Consider the following 16,941-nt stretch of genomic DNA (forward strand, 5'->3'; position numbering starts at 1 on the left):
ATACAATTAATTTGGGGCATTGTCATTCATGGTTTGTCGAAAGAATAATTGGAAATCGATTCGTATGCATATGTTTCATGTGTGGAGAAGGAACCCTCTAACTAGTCTTTCACCATTCTATTTCATCAATTTCGTGTCTTCTTAAGTTTGTTTCTTAAGTTTCTGTTTTTAAGTTTTAAAATTCATCAAAAACAATCCCCCATTCATTAAGTCTTGTTAGTTAAGTCAAAACCTGTTTTCTTTTAGTCTTTTGAGTCAAGGTAAGTCTTATTTTCGTCCAAATCACTTGTTAGGTCTAGAATTGAGTCTTTTTTATTGTTTGTTGCTGTTTTGAGTGTTTTAAGTTAGTTTTGAATCTATAGAGTCTAGTTTAGTGTTTTTGAGTCTTATTTGTGTTGATTAGCATCCTTAGTTAATCCTCAGTCTAGAACGATCCCTACTTGCTTAATACTACAATTGTCATCAATAGGGTTTAATTTGTGTGTCAACTTAATTTTCACATCAAACTATTCAGCCAATCACTTTCCATAGCCCTGCAATATACTATTCATTCATTTAATAACTGTCTTTATGATTCACTGGAAGATTGCCCATCTGATCAATATCATCAATTTTCCAAATTATTTTTTCATTTCAAAATTATGTTCTGTGACAAAAGAAACATGGTCTACCTGGATATGATTAAGCAGACCTATATGGACAGTGGCATGCACACGCTCACTATAACCCTATCCAAATATAAATGTTCCACAATTCATAACCACGTTAGCTGAAAACTATATTAGCAATACATTATTTTACCTTCTTTTTAATTACAGGAGAATTTTGGATCAACATCAGTCACAGGGCCTTTTTCCTCAGCATAAAATTTCCTAATTATTTTCTCATTTTCAGTTGGTTTAATGTAGAAAAATGGAAACCCGGCTGGATTGTTTCCACGTGCCAAGTTTGGCAAAGGATTTGCAAATATGTTGTCAGGTTCGGCCATTAGAATGCATTTGCATTGATCATGGTAGAACCAGTTTTCTAATCTCATCATGAAGTGAAGAAAATTTTATAATAGCTTCAAATACAGAAGGAGAGAGAAAAAAAAGCCCTTACTCTTCCTCGATTGTTGCTTTCTCCAGCCATTGCACAAAAAGCCCGTGGTCTGTTTAGGACAATATTGCCCTGGATACAACAACATTGAATTTAAGTCTGAATAATTGGTAGCAGCAAAAAGAAAGCCCATGATGCTGCAGAAATGAGCTAGACACTGAAAATAAGGAATAAATTCCTAAAAAGTTGCTAAGTCACTTCACAGATTAAACATTGTGCTCACGGAGGTATAAATCTTCCAATTAAATACAAAGTAGTTGCATCTACTAGTTACCGAAACAACATAGGATGAAGCCGTTCTGACCAGATATGCTGCGGTTTAATGGGTCAAGTACTCTCAAGCAACATACATTGCATTCTCCATACATAGGAGACCTTGCTCATGAAATGGAACGACAAATGGCTCTTCTATGACTAGCCGTAACAACCAATCTTAAATTTTATTTTTTAATTAGTTAAATTACGAAAACATCCCTAGCGGTGAAAACGTTGACTTTCGTTGACTCTCGTGTCGTGATATGTAATAATTATTCTTTTAATTTATTCACGTTGCATTCGTCGATACGAACACGTAGGCACAAATGGATTAGAATTTGGAGCTAAAACGAAGTTTCTATGAATTTTTGAACACCAAGGGCATTTAGGTAATTTACATTAAGAGATATTTCTTTATCTTGAACCAGTCATGGGGTGGCACGTGGCAGGTTTTTCCCCAATTTTCTGGGGTGTTCCTTTATGTCCCGTGACCTTTTAATCCCTCACTCATCTCTCTCACTCACCTCTCATCTCCCTCCCTTGCCAAGCACACTTACACACCCATACACCAACAAACAAACACAACACCAACCCTTCACCCTTCCTAATCACTGTGGTGAGGCCTTGAACCAAAAATTTGAGAGAAAAACCCCTTGAAACTTCCCTACTCACGCTGCAGAGTGCAGTTACTGTGCAAGGACTTCTCCGGCGAATTCTCGCCATCTCTAGCGAAGGTAAGCCTTGAAATTGGTTCCTATTTGTGTTTAGGTGTATTGGTTGGAAGTTATCCCATCCTTCCTAGATCGATTGGCTCCTTGGTAGCAAAATATTTGTGAGTGGGCCCCTTCTCAAATTGCATGTTTTTATAAAACTATTAGGTTTGCATTCATTCTACATTTCATGAATTAATTACGTTTTATGATATGTTTTACGGACTTCTATATTTATGATTTTGGAGAATTCATGATTTATTTAATTCGCTTTTATGAAATATTTTTATTTATCTATTTAAGGTTTATAAAATGGCATGTTTATAGGAATCATGCTTGTTTATACCATATTTAAGGCCTCTGTATTTAGACCTCATATAAATACTCGGGGGACTTAAATGTAATTATGTAATAAAGGAATGAGCAAATATGTAATAAGTGAGGAGTCCTTATTCTATAAAAGGACCCCTCACCCTCACAATTGAAGGAGGCCAATTCCTAGGCCCTCTCCCCCCTCTCAAAGCTCTCACTCTCAGAGCTATCTCTCTTTCAGATAAATACATAATCAATGTGGACGTAATCCAAACCTTGGGGTGAACCACGATACATCTTGTGTTATTTACATTTCTTGCAAATTCATCGTCGGATTTATGTTGTTCCAAGACCTCCGGTTTTGTGCATCAACAATGTTTATGAATTGCTTATGATTTCAGATGATGAGATTTTGAATCCTAAGCTTGGTATGAGTTTTTGTGTTTATTTAGTGGGTAATCATACAACATATACACACAACCTAATTATGTATATGTCTATGTTCAAAGGACACAGTCAAGGAACAGTGAGATATTATTACATACTCTCAGCTTTATTAGAGAAACCAGTGTCGGATAGCTTCACTAGTCACATCCAGTGTTGGTGTGTTATGTTATATTTCTTTTCTGGTGTAACCCAAAGTTGTACAGCTTCACCTTCGGGTGATAGGACCTACCATATTTCTTCATTGGCGTAACCTAGTGTTGTATTGCTTCACCTTCGGGTGATGGTTATGCCTTCGGGCCACTATGATACCCCTAGTTAAGTACATCTTTATTTTGATTTACGAGATTCTTTGGATTAGCCTTTGGGCGCTTCAATATCACTTTTAGAGATGATTTTATTGTGAAGACCCGTTCCAAATTAATATATATTTTATCCTCAGATGTGTGGAATTGACAATTATACCCTCGAGTCGTAGTGACGTGGATGTATGTTTATAGTTTTAAATTATTTTTTAGCGGACATGAGTAAATTATACACCACGTCACAAGAGCGTTGACGTGAGTTAGGGCTGAATTGAGTTCGTAACAAAATGTTACGAATAAATGAATGGGTAAACTGGCTAAGGAAATGGACCAATCACCATATCTCCTATTTTCTTGGGTACAATTGGAATTGTGGGCTGTTTTGATTTAAGCCCTATATCTAATGGCCCAATCAGGGCCCTATTCCTTCTATATTTGGCCAATCCCTTGACCAAAAACACACATACACCTACACGTACAAACTTGCTCTCCTTTTTCTCTCTTCTCGACTCTTCTCCCTTGTCCGTACAATCCGAGCCTTCAACTCTCAAACACCATCCAAACTTCATCGATCGAGCTTAAGCTTTGCACCAACGTGTTTCTGGTGACTTCACAAACCCATCCATACCATTGGATCAAAGAATGGATCAAGGGAACATGAGAACCTAAAAGCTCCGGCGTGGTGCTCTGTTGCTTCGTTGTTATCGCGGTTATTTCATGAAGTTTTTAAAGATTAAGAGAGTCTTAAAACTACTCCATAGAGACGTCAGAACAATTTTTGGGAGGATTTGGACGTTGGGATAGGTCAATTCCATGAGTTGTAGATTTAGCCGGAATATTGAAGGATTTTCCGACCACTTTTCGTTGGTTTTAGGACCTCTAAAAGGTAAGATCATGTTCTACTAGTTTAGGGCTTCAAATTGATATAAAATTTGTGGAATTTGGTTGAAAAACGAAGAAGATATTGAAGTTTTACGATTTTTCAGTTTTCTATGAAACAGCAGTGGCCGGCGTCGAATTCTGAAGAACCACCGGAGAAGGAAGGAGAATATTCCGTCAATTTTAACGGGATATACTAATGGCATCAGGTAAGGTTAACGGTATATGCTAATATTTAACGGAATATTCCCTAACGGCATTAGAGATTCCATTAATGTGCCAAGCACGTGCATGTGCGTGGCCGGCAAGTGTGGCCGTGCCTTGGCAGAAGTGTAAGGGCGCATGGGACCTTGGAAAATTATTCTAAAAATATGAGGATGCTTGTGGTGTTGAGTAGGCCACGATGGTATATTCAAACACCCCAATTGAGCAACGTATGAAAAGTTATTATACGGTTTTGATTATGTGCTTAAATTAACGTTAAATCAATGGTTTCACATATAGGCGAGACGTTCCCAGAGGATAAGCGTAGCCAGGCGAGACTCGAGGGTTACGACCCAGTTACATACTAGTGAGTGGGCTTTTAGTTTTCTATATATATACGTATATATGATTTACATTTTCCCAGAAATGGTTTTAAATGAAATTATGTTTTAAATGCCATGTCCATTGCATATGTTTTAGTATATGCATTAGTATAGATATGCATATTATTGCATGGTACTGCGGATGCACAGGTAAGCTTCAGGTGAGTACATATTGATGATATTGATTGCAGTGTGTATGATTATGTTGAGATATATTTAGTGCTCATTATCCTGCACCCCGGTGTTAGTGCTCCGCCCGAGACCAGGGCCTAGCCTTCACGTGATCGTTCACCTTCCGCACCACACACTCACCTTGGATCCAAGGCAGGTGCCAGCCTGTAGTACATACCACATTAGGTGGTTCCGACTAGTAGGTGACTTGTGATACTTCGCATAGCGTTCACGTGATCGTAGCACTTGAGCGTATCTATTTACACCCAGCATGTCATACAGACCACAATAGTGGTTCTGACTCGTGTGCAGGAATTGGTTATGAGCTGTAGGTCCAACCGTACAGGTCACGTTAGGTGACTCCGGCTGATATATCATTTTATATTGATTTACATCACCTAGCTTACATAGTTATTATTGAGATACTTGACATGGCATATACTTTGGCTTTCCTTGCTCTCGAGCCTGATTTCAATATACATGTATATTATTATTTTTTGGAAAATTATACGGGTTTTACGGTGAGAGGTTATATGTATGAAAGTGAAATGGTTTTGAAAAGTTTTATTTTTGCCCACTCACATTTTCTGTTTTGCGTCCTTCCAGGTTCTAGATAGAAGTTCGTGTTGGTGGTTCATAAGGACTCTACGGAGGTTCTGACGGACATCCATCCATGTAGGGTTTCTTTCCTATCATGTATAATTAGTATTTAGCCTGCTGGACTGCACCTTGATACCAACGCTCAGATTATGTGTATCTACACTCTAGCACTTCCACTCATACTTATATACCGGTCTAGTGTAAGTTAGTTTTGTTTTTATTTACTCACATTTTCTTATCTCTATCACTTCCGCACTGCGCACATGGCTACATCACCCTCACATGATGATGCGAAATATATAAGCACACAAATTAAACCCTCTTTTTATCAATTGTAGTATGCAATGTAAATAGGGATCGTTCTAAGCCGGGGATTAGGAGGGATTGCTAAATCACTTGAAAATTGACTCAAAACGTAAAAACAAAGTTTAAAACACTAAACTAGACTCAAAGAATGCAAAACTAAACTATAAAACACCAAAACAAAGCAAAAGACTCAAAACAGCAAACAAACACTCAAAACTGCCTTAAAAACACTTTCTGGGCAGTTTTGAACACTAAGGAAGAATTTGGACGAAAATTGGTTTTAACTTGACTCAACACACTTAAAAACACAAACTAATTTGATTTCTAACTAATATGACTCAACAAAATAAAGGGGGATTGATTTTAGACGAATTTGAAAACAAAACGAAAACTTTGTAAACTAAACAGATTTTAGAATGAATTTGGTTTAAATGGATGGATGGGAAGCTAGCTAAGGGGTTCTTCTCCACACATGCCACACTTGCATACAAAACGATTTCCAATTGCTTCTCAATAAACCATGAATTCTCAACGCCCCAAGTTAATTAGGTCCGCTTAAATTAACCCTCAGATTTTCCTTAAGTTATTGAATTGGATGAATTGCATACGACAACCCAAAGCATTCCCCACAAGTTCCCTACATGAAAGCGCATAATAGAGATTCAAGCAAGGATCATTAAGTTCTATGAAAATCATAAGCATTGACGAGGCACTCGTAACTATGAAAGCGCATGATACTTATGCCAAGAATTTACTTAACGCGATTGTGATCAACAACCTTTACTACTCTTGTGAATATAAGTTCATAACAATTAATTGTAATTCCCTTATATCCTAGCATCAAATTCATGCATGCAAACTAAGCGGGCCCTCTTAACCAACATACACAAACCAGTTTTAATTCACATAGATAAGTAAATTGAATTCACAACTTATGAAATGCAATTAGAAGTAATCAAATTATATAGCAAGCATAAACATGGTTTTGAATCCCCCCTAGCCAAGGGGGGTTTAGTTCCTCATACTCGCAAAGCAAAGATACATAAAATTAGACATTAAAATCAAAGGAAAGAAAACACCTAAAATGCTCCAACTTGGACAGCAGGTGCATCAATGGATCTCCCTTCCTCCTTGCTGCGGCATGAAGCTTGTGGACAGGTTTTTGGGTGGATTTATGGTGTAGAATGAATGGGGAATGGTATGGAAGGGTTTAGGGTTGATAGGTGGTGCAGCTAAGGGTGATATGTGGCAGAAATTTGGGAGTATGGTGGTGGAAGGGTGCGGCAAAGATGAGGGTAGATTTCTGGCGTGATTTTTGAATGTGAGAGGTGGTGAGTTCGGCCAAGGCTTAATATGAGTATTTATAGGCACTTAAAACCGTAGGTAAATCAGATATGGACTTGAATAACCCAAATCCACAAGGAAATAGGCTTAGAAATCAGAATCCACAAGGGAAAAGGCCTCCTAGGTGCGGCAGATTAGATGGGGGAAGGATTGGCCTTCTAGAATGCCTTGCAAGGCAAGGAAAAGGGTTTATAGAAGGGCTTAGGTGCGGCATGGTTTGAATGTGAAGGGATAGGGCTTCTAGAAACCCTCCAATGCAAGGAAAGTGCATGGCACCATCTAGAATAAGGACAAGGTGTCCTAAAGTGTTTGGGACTCCTCTTTCTTCTTGGAAACCTTTTCCTTCTTCAACTTGGAATACTTCTTTGTTGCTGAAAATCAAAGCCAATTAGGGTTCACTTTCCTACTCCAAGTAGGAAACCTTGTTTGAGTAGGAAACTTCATTCGTCTAGGAATCCATCTTCAATTAGGAATCCTTGATTGATTAGGACTCCTTCTTGGACTAGGATTTCATCTTCAATTTGGCTCTTTTCCTACTTCAACTAGGAATCCTTGCTCAAGTAGGAATCATCATCTTCAAATCTTCATTTTCGTCCAAACCCTTGGCTCCAAATATGTGATATCCAATCCAAGCTCCATTTTGCTCCAAAAGGCTCCAAATTGCATCTTTTTATGTAATATGCCTTTAAAACCTGAAAACACAAGAAACTAGCTTAAAAGACTACTTTAAACTAAGAAAACATAACGAAAATGCATAAGAACTAGTTAACTAAGGCGCATAAATATGCTCCTATCAAATTCCCCCACACTTAGCTTTTGCTAGTCCTCGAGCAAAACAAAACAACAAAAGAACACAAAATAAACGAAATAGACAAAACACAACCTAAACCCTCCAACATTTACCTCAGGGATTTCCAATGCACATGACATATTAAAAATCATCATTCCCACAGATTTCAGTCATCTTCACACTTAAGCACATACTTAATCATAGTCACCACGTACTAGTTCACATTTAACCAATTAAAACATGATTTTGAATGTAGTAACATGCCTTAGAGAATTTGCTCAAGTCCTTACTAGATATGCACTCACTTTTCACACAGATTTTCTGACTACACACCCTATACTAAGTATATGTGAGAGGATTGATGTAAATATGAAAAACTAGTACTCACATATATTATAACAAGGAAAGCATTTTCTGGAATAAGTGTACATATATATGATCTCATGAACGGAATGTCACTACTTAGACGCGAGAACCAGGGATACCATATGCTCATACCAACTCCAAACTCCACAAATTGAAACACACAACACTTAAGATTAAAGTCAAGGGTTGTAACGGGGCTTAGGGTTTTGGCTAACAAAGAATGGATAGGGATAACAAAGGTTCTTTTAGCAATAGCAAGCAAAGCAATGAAATTGAAACTTAGAATTCACTTTTGCATGCAAAAATCAACGTTTAAACACCAGGGGAAGATTCATACAACATTTAGGGTCAAATTCAACTTTTTGGACCCTTTCTTCAACAATCAACACATGTGAGTACATTCTCACTTATTTTCCACTCTTTTTCATTCTTTTCACACACTTTTCTTTTTCTTTTTCTTTTTCCACGAATTTTTTTTTTATTTTTTTCTTTTCCATACATGCCTCATTTAAGACTTGGCACACACATACCCAAGGATCACTTCCCCCACACTTGTTTTCTGCAATACATTGATGAAAAGGAATTCATTTTGAGTCATGCTTACTATTCTTCAAGAACAAGGTTAGGGATGGTCCTAATCTAGGCTAGGTAAGGATAATGTGGGTTAACAAACAATATAGGCTAAACAAGGCTCAACGGGGTTAAACCTACAAAAACAAATGCATGGAATGAAGGCTTTTTGGCTATGGTGGTAACTACTAACTTCATCTTGAATATGTGTTATGCAATTCAATAACATGTTTTGAATGAAATTGGCATGAGTTCTAGCATTTGGAACTAAATGATGAAACGCCTTCTAAGTAGTAACCAAGCAAAGAATAATAAGATCATGCAACGACTTTAGAAAACAATAATGCACAGATTTTAACTCTCTAAGTAAACGTTTTAGGCTCAAGTCTCACAAGGTTGTAGCGTTAATTTGAGTTCCTTCCTTCAAGCATGTTACAAAAACTAATTTTTTCCTTTGTGATTACATGTGAATTCATAAGTTATAACCACAACCAAGCATAAACCAAAGAGTAAATCAAACTTTCATCCATGTTTATAACTCTCTTTAACAGTCATGCAATTACAAACCGAATCCTCATCATTGTGTTGGAAGGTACTCTAAGACACAAAACAACTTTAAAACGACTCTTTTTGGGTTTTTTTTCAAAACATTTTTTCAAATTTTTTCTGGGATTTTTGGATTTTTAAGTAAAACACACTAAAATGCATCAAAACAGCCTAAAAACACCTAAAAAACAGCAAGGAACAACATTGGAAGTTATGGAGATAAAAACCCTACGAATAACCAACAAACAAAGAAAACAACAACTAAACAATCTAACATGGCAGAAACGTAATAACAACAAAGAGAAGGGTTTAGGAACGCAAATCTGGAATTGGAGTGCTCTCTAGGTCTTCCTTTGTCGAATGCATGGGTTGCCTCCCAAGTAGCGCTTTCTTTAACGTCTTGCAGCCGGACGATGCTCCATTGAAGGTTTATGGAATCCCACGGCATGGAGGGGTTTTTCCACTACCTGTCCTACGAAATACTTCATTCTTTGGGTCCTTGAATGGGATGGGATAATGATCCTTTCTTATTGTCGTGTTTTGCTTATCTAAATCAACACGAACTCTCCCACCACGTTGTCTTCGATTAGGTACCTGCACCATACAAGGTAACAACCTATTAGTTGAAATGGGAATCGAAATTGGAATAGGTGGCTTACCTTTGTACGGCAAAGAAGTGGTAGCACTATGGACAGATGCACACGGGGTGCACTCGGGCAGATTTGGTGATTTCAAGGTTGGGGTCGTGCACTCTTTGTTGTTCACTCCAATTCCTTTCTCGATGGTGGGTTGTGGTACATTCTTCTTGACTAGTGTTGAACATTCCTGCCCTATATTTTCAATTACATTAATAGCACAACAAGAACGAACATCAGTAGTATTCTCAACCGATTCAGAAATCTTAAAGTTAATCATATCACCACCAAAGGCCATAGTTACTGCTCCCTTGGCCACGTCAATCTTGGTTTGAGCAGTTTTCATGAATGGTCGTCCAAGTAAGAGTGGTGACGGTGGAGAGTGGGTTGAGTCCTCCATATCAAGCACATAGAAATCTGCAGGAAAAATCAAGTGGTCTACCTGCACCAAAACATCTTCCAACACTCCTTTGGGATATGCATTAGATCGATCGGCTAATTGAATAATAACTCCATCGTTTTTAAGCTTTCCTAGATTCATAGATGCATAAACAGAATATGGCATGACATTTATAGATGCACCTAAATCTAACATAGCATGATCAAACCTCGTATTGCCAATAACACAAGGGATAGTGAAACTACCTGGATCTTTGCATTTAGGTGGTAACTTTCTTTGCAACAGTGCAGATACATTCTCACTTACGTGTACCACCTCTTTCTCCCGAATCCGTTTCCTTGTTGTACAAAGCTTCTTCAAAAACTTGGCATACTTCGGGATTTGCTTTATAGCATCAAGGAGTGGGATATTGACATGCACCTTCCTAAACGTCTCGAGAACATCTTTCTCCTCTTCTTCGTTCTTGGCTTGCAAAAATCTGCTAGGAAACGGTACATTTGGAGGAATGACATTAGAATTAACTTAAATTGGACCTTCCTTACCTATGGTGGTCGTATTGGAATGCTTGGGTGGTTGCGGCAAGGGTGTTTCTACCCTTGCCGTGGCCTTTGCTTAGTTCTCCTCCTCAATTTGCAACTTTTCGTCCTCCTTGGGGGCAGATTTCAATGGTTGTGCCTCAGTTCCTACTTCTTTCCCGTTCCTTAGCGTGATGGCCTAGGCAGTTTCGAATCCTCCCCTCGGATTGACAACGGTTGAACTTGGCAACTTGCCTTGCTCTCGAAATTGGCCCATGAACTCCGTAATCTGCCCTACTTGCTTCTCCAACTCATCCATCCTTTTGTCTCTATTTTGCATACCCTGCACCATAGAAGTTAGTAATTGAAAAATCTGATCATTATCAATGGACGAACCTGAATTGGTTTGGGTAGGCTGTGCTTGAGGTTGTATGGGTGCAAACGGCTTTTGATAGAAACCCGGGGGTTGTTGCCTAAATGTGCTTTGTTGTTGGCCTTTCTGGGGTTCTCGCCATTTGAAGTTTGGATGATCTCTCCAACCGGGATTGTAGGTATTAGAGAAGGGATCACTTCTTTGTTGATATGGCTGCCCAAGACCCACGGCATTGAGGGTCTCCCACCCTCCATTCTCTATCAATTGTGGGCACTTGTCCGTAAGGTGTCCTTGCATGGAGCACACGCCATAAACACTTACATTTTGTATTTTTGGTCCTTCCACAACCTGAGAAAGAAGAGTAGTAAGGTTAGCCATTTGATTTTGAAGTTCGGAGATGGCACTTACCTCATTCACTTGGTGTTGCCGTGGGTTTGTCCTTTGTCCAACACCTTCGTATTGTTGAGCGTTCAACGCTCGATTGGCAATCAAAGTCTTTGCTGCTGTGGGGGTTTTGTCCACCAAGGCTCCTCCTGCTGAGGCGTCTAGCATTTGATGTTCGATTGGTAGAAGCCCCTCGTAGAAGTATTGTAGAAGAAGCTCTTCCTTCATTTGATGTTGTGGACAAGAAGCAACAAGAGATTTAAAACGTTCATAATAAGTAAGGAAAGATTCACCTTCATCTTGTTGAATTCCACTTATCCTTTTTCGTAGGAGGATGACTCGAGAAGTTGGGAAGAACTTTTCCAAAAAGGCTCGCTTCATGCTCTCCCAAGATGTGACAGTTCCGGGAGCTAGTTCATACAACCAATCTTTCGCCTTTTCTAAAAGAGAAAAGGGAAAGGCCTTCATCTTCAAAATACTTCCATCAACATTGATGGGGGTCATGCTTGAACACACCACTTCAAATTCTTTCAAGTGCTTGTTAGGATCCTCCATGGACAACCCATGGTACTTCGGAATGTGGTGTAGCAAACTTGACTTCAACTCGAATTCTTCGGTCTTTCCTTGGGCAGCCGCGGGGTATTGGATGCATAGGGGTGCGGCATTGTCCAATCCCGAAGCCGAAAGCTCCTTGATTGTACGATTGTCTTGTGCCATGACTGCCTCTACTTCACCCACTCTTGCTGTGGGTTCCTCTTCTTCAAACTCAACTTCGGCTTCTGAATTTGAACTTGATTCACTAGGTTGCGGCATTGTCTCAACTCTCGCTCAAAATCGTCGTCAAAGTCCAAGATGTGTTCACGAACCGGATGAGAACTCCGAGTCATAAACTAGTACATAAAACAAGAAAATAAAACAAACTCAGAATCTGGAACGAATTAAAACAGAAATAAAACAATCCAAGGGATAAGCAAAGTTGCTAATCCCCGGCAACGGCGCCAAAATTTTGATGCGAAATATATAAGCACACAAATTAAACCCTCTTTTTATCAAGGGAACTTTAACGAAAAGCACCCGGTACTGTTCACTTTAACGAAAAACCACATTTTTACACTAAAAAGTCAATCATGGTACTATTCACTTTACCCTTTATTTTGTCTTTATCATTAAAACTCAAAATTTTCAAGCCCTTTTCATTAGTTTTCCTTTTTATCAATTGTAGTATGGAATGTAAGTAGGGATCGTTCTAAGCCGGGGATTAGGAGGGATTGCTAAATCACTTGAAAATTGACTCAAAACGTAAAAACAAAGTTTAAAACACTAAACTAGACTCAAAGAATGCAAAACTAAACTATAAAACACCAAAACAAAGCAAAAGACTCAAAACAGCAAACAAACACTCAAAACTGCCTTAAAAACACTTTCTGGGCAGTTTTGAACACTAAGGAAGAATTTGGACGAAAATTGGTTTTAACTTGACTCAACACACTTAAAAACACAAACTAATTTGATTTCTAACTAATATGACTCAACAAAATAAAGGGGGATTGATTTTAGACGAATTTGAAAACAAAACGAAAACTTTGTAAACTAAACAGATTTTAGAACGAATTTGGTTTAAATGGATGGATGGGAAGCTAGCTAAGGGGTTCTTCTCCACACATGTCACACTTGCATACAAAACGATTTCCAATTGCTTCTCAATAAACCATGAATTCTCAACGCCCCAAGTTAATTAGGTCCGCTTAAATTAACCCTCAGATTTTCCTTAAGTTATTGAATTGGATGAATTGCATACGACAACCCAAAGCATTCCCCACAAGTTCCCTACATGAAAGCGCATAATAGAGATTCAAGCAAGGATCATTAAGTTCTATGAAAATCATAAGCATTGACGAGGCACTCGTAACTATGAAAGCGCATGATACTTATGCCAAGAATTTACTTAACGCGATTGTGATCAACAACCTTTACTACTCTTGTGAATATAAGTTCATAACAATTAATTGAAATTCCCTTATATCCTAGCATCAAATTCATGCATGCAAACTAAGCGGGCCCTCTTAACCAACATACACAAACCAGTTTTAATTCACATAGATAAGTAAATTGAATTCACAACTTATGAAACGCAATTAGAAGTAATCAAATTATATAGCAAGCATAAACATGGTTTTGAATCCCACCCTAGCCAAGGGGGGTTTAGTTCCTCATACTCGCAAAGCAAAGATACATAAAATTAGACATTAAAATCAAAGGAAAGAAAACACCTAAAATGCTCCAACTTGGACAGCAGGTGCATCAATGGATCTCCCTTCCTCCTTGCTGCGGCATGAAGCTTGTGGACAGGTTTTTGGGTGGATTTATGGTGTAGAATGAATGGGGAATGGTATGGAAGGGTTTAGGGTTGATAGGTGGTGCAGCTAAGGGTGATATGTGGTAGAAATTTGGGAGTACGGTGGTGGAAGGGTGCGGCAAAGATGAGGGCAGATTTCTGGCGTGATTTTTGAATGTGAGAGGTGGTGAGTTCGGCCAAGGCTTAATATGAGTATTTATAGGCACTTAAAACCGTAGGTAAATCAGATATGGACTTGAATAACTCAAATCCACAAGGAAATAGGCTTAGAAATCAGAATCCACAAAGGAAAAGGCCTCCTAGGTGCGGCAGATTAGATGGGGGAAGGATTGGCCTTCTAGAATGCCTTGCAAGGCAAGGAAAAGGGTTTATAGAAGGGCTTAGGTGCGGCATGGTTTGAATGTGAAGGGATAGGGCTTCTAGAAACCCTCCAATGCAAGGAAAGTGCATGGCACCATCTAGAATAAGGACAAGGTGTCCTAAAGTGTTTGGGACTCCTCTTTCTTCTTGGAAACCTTTTCCTTCTTCAACTTGGAATACTTCTTTGTTGCTGAAAATCAAAGCCAATTAGGGTTCACTTTCCTACTCCAAGTAGGAAACCTTGTTTGAGTAGGAAACTTCATTCGTCTAGGAATCCATCTTCAATTAGGAATCCTTGATTGATTAGGACTCCTTCTTGGACTAGGATTTCATCTTCAATTTGGCTCTTTTCCTACTTCAACTAGGAATCCTTGCTCAAGTAGGAATCATCATCTTCAAATCTTCATTTTCGTCCAAACCCTTGGCTCCAAATATGTGATATCCAATCCAAGCTCCATTTTGCTCCAAAAGGCTCCAAATTGCATCTTTTTATGTAATATGCCTTTAAAACCTGAAAACACAAGAAACTAGCTTAAAAGACTACTTTAAACTAAGAAAACATAAAGAAAATGCATAAGAACTAGTTAACTAAGGCGCATAAATATGCTCCTATCACATGACGGCCATCATGCGTCGATTTAAGTCAAGGTGTGTCATTTATTTTTTATGAACATTTTTGGCATGTTAGAGTTTTTAGAAAAACTTATTATGTAGTACTATATATGTTTTCAAAACAGAGGGTTAGTATGTTCAGAAAGAAAACGGTTTCTTACTATTACTATTATTATAAACTATGATCCACTCACCTTTTGTTTAAGTGCCCTATTCAGGACCTAGTGACGAGGAATACGACCCGATCTTCAAGGCATTTCCTTACCAGTGAACTTGCATTCTTCCGTTTGCATATGGCTTCTTTATAAATAATTGTAACTTAATGTCTTTCATTTCCCTTAGCACTCTCGACTAGTAGAATGCTCTGAACATATTCTTGCATCTTTTCTTTCATAATTGTGATTGTTGGACATCCTTTTTATTTTATGACCTTCTTTCTATTATTATTATTTCTTTATCGGTTGTATGATCTTTTTAATTGTCATTTCTCACATGACTTTTCGATTATATGTTTCATTATGTTCATGCATTTTCACATGACTATGACTTTCGTCGCTTTCGAATGTTGGCCAGCACATGCCATCTAGGTGTCATTTGGATATCTGGGTTGGGGCGTGTCACTAACAATATGTAGGGACATTTTGAACATGAGATTTTCTTCAGTACCAACTTTCTGCCAAACTAGTTTTGTTCGTTATATATGTTAAATACTTGCGACGAAGAACACTATAACAACAAAGTCTTAATGAGCAAGCACAATAAATAAATTGAAAAGTTTTACAAACAGCATAAGAGAAGAAGAAAATTACAAGTTAGAAGGAATGGTAACTAAATAGCAAGTACGGAGAACTGAGACAAAGTGGCAAAAATAATTATCACCTGATCCAAGCCCTCTGGAAGAGGATCAACCACAGCTATCGGAATCTCCTCCATCAAGTTGTCAGCATTTCCAGAATGCAAAACTCGAGTGAACTTTCCCATATCTGATCCAGGCATATTTTTTACCTTGTTGTACCAGTAATACATCATCCGACACTGCCATTGGCTATGGGGAGCATCAGTGGCTGTAAGAGCGACATGATATTTTGGATTCTCAGCCTTCTCAGGCCTCTGAATCACTGGATCTTCTAACCGGTCTGCCCCCAAAATGCCCAAATAGGAGGCTTTTTTGTGTATTATAATGGCTAACAGATTATATGTTGCAAAGAAAAACCCAAATGCCAAAAGCACCAAAAGTACTCGCGATGCATGCCCCATGCTCTTTCTCCCAATCATCCTTACGTCTCAATCCGGAGCAGAGACTGTAAATCCTCAATGTATAACACAACTCATTACTACTACCTGCAAAATCTTTTTGAAAAACCCATTAACCCCATAAAAAATTCCTCCACTTCACACCTCAAATTCAACGATATAGGAAAGCCACACTTATTACTCTAAACCCATTAAAACACTATCCTTCTCCAAAATTGTACTGAATCAAGCAAAATCCCAAAAACAAGCAACCGGCGTTTCTGCATTATGATTATAATTTATAAGAGAGAAAATAGTAAGTCAATGTATTGGGTTTGATGTTCGAACAGCAGCACCTCCATCAAGCAATACAATGAGAATAAATATTAAGTCCAAAACTAGAAAAAGAAAACAAACAAGAAGTTCTAAAGTTTCCAATAAATCAAACAGTCAGAGAGCAACAAAACTAAAAGGGAAAATTCATATTTGAGCTACAAATCAGAGGATTATCAATTGGACGCGTAAATCTAGAGTAAAAGTAATCAAATGGACAAACTTAAAACGAGAGAGAGAGAGAGAGAGAGAGAGAGAGAGAGAGAGAGAGAGAGAGAGAGAGAGAGAGAGAGAGAGAGAGAGAGAGAGAGAGAGAGAGAGAGAGAGAGAGAGAGAGAGAGCAAATGAAGCAGGATAACTGGAGATAGTTTATAACCGAATAAACAAATTAAAAGTATTAAGGGTACAAGTTAGCAATACAATTAGCAAGTGTTTGGGCCCAAAATATCGGTTTGGG

General features: G+C 38.3%; 1 pseudogene; it reads right to left on the reverse strand.

The window, feature by feature from the left end:
- Positions 1 to 16,553, reverse strand: part of LOC114819759 (hydroxyproline O-arabinosyltransferase PLENTY-like) — a 52,281-nt pseudogene extending 35,728 nt beyond the window's left edge.
- Positions 16,554 to 16,941: the final 388 nt, after the last annotated feature.

This window comes from Malus domestica, chromosome 11 (genome assembly GCF_042453785.1).
Source record: "Malus domestica chromosome 11, GDT2T_hap1".
NCBI lineage: Eukaryota > Viridiplantae > Streptophyta > Magnoliopsida > Rosales > Rosaceae > Malus > Malus domestica.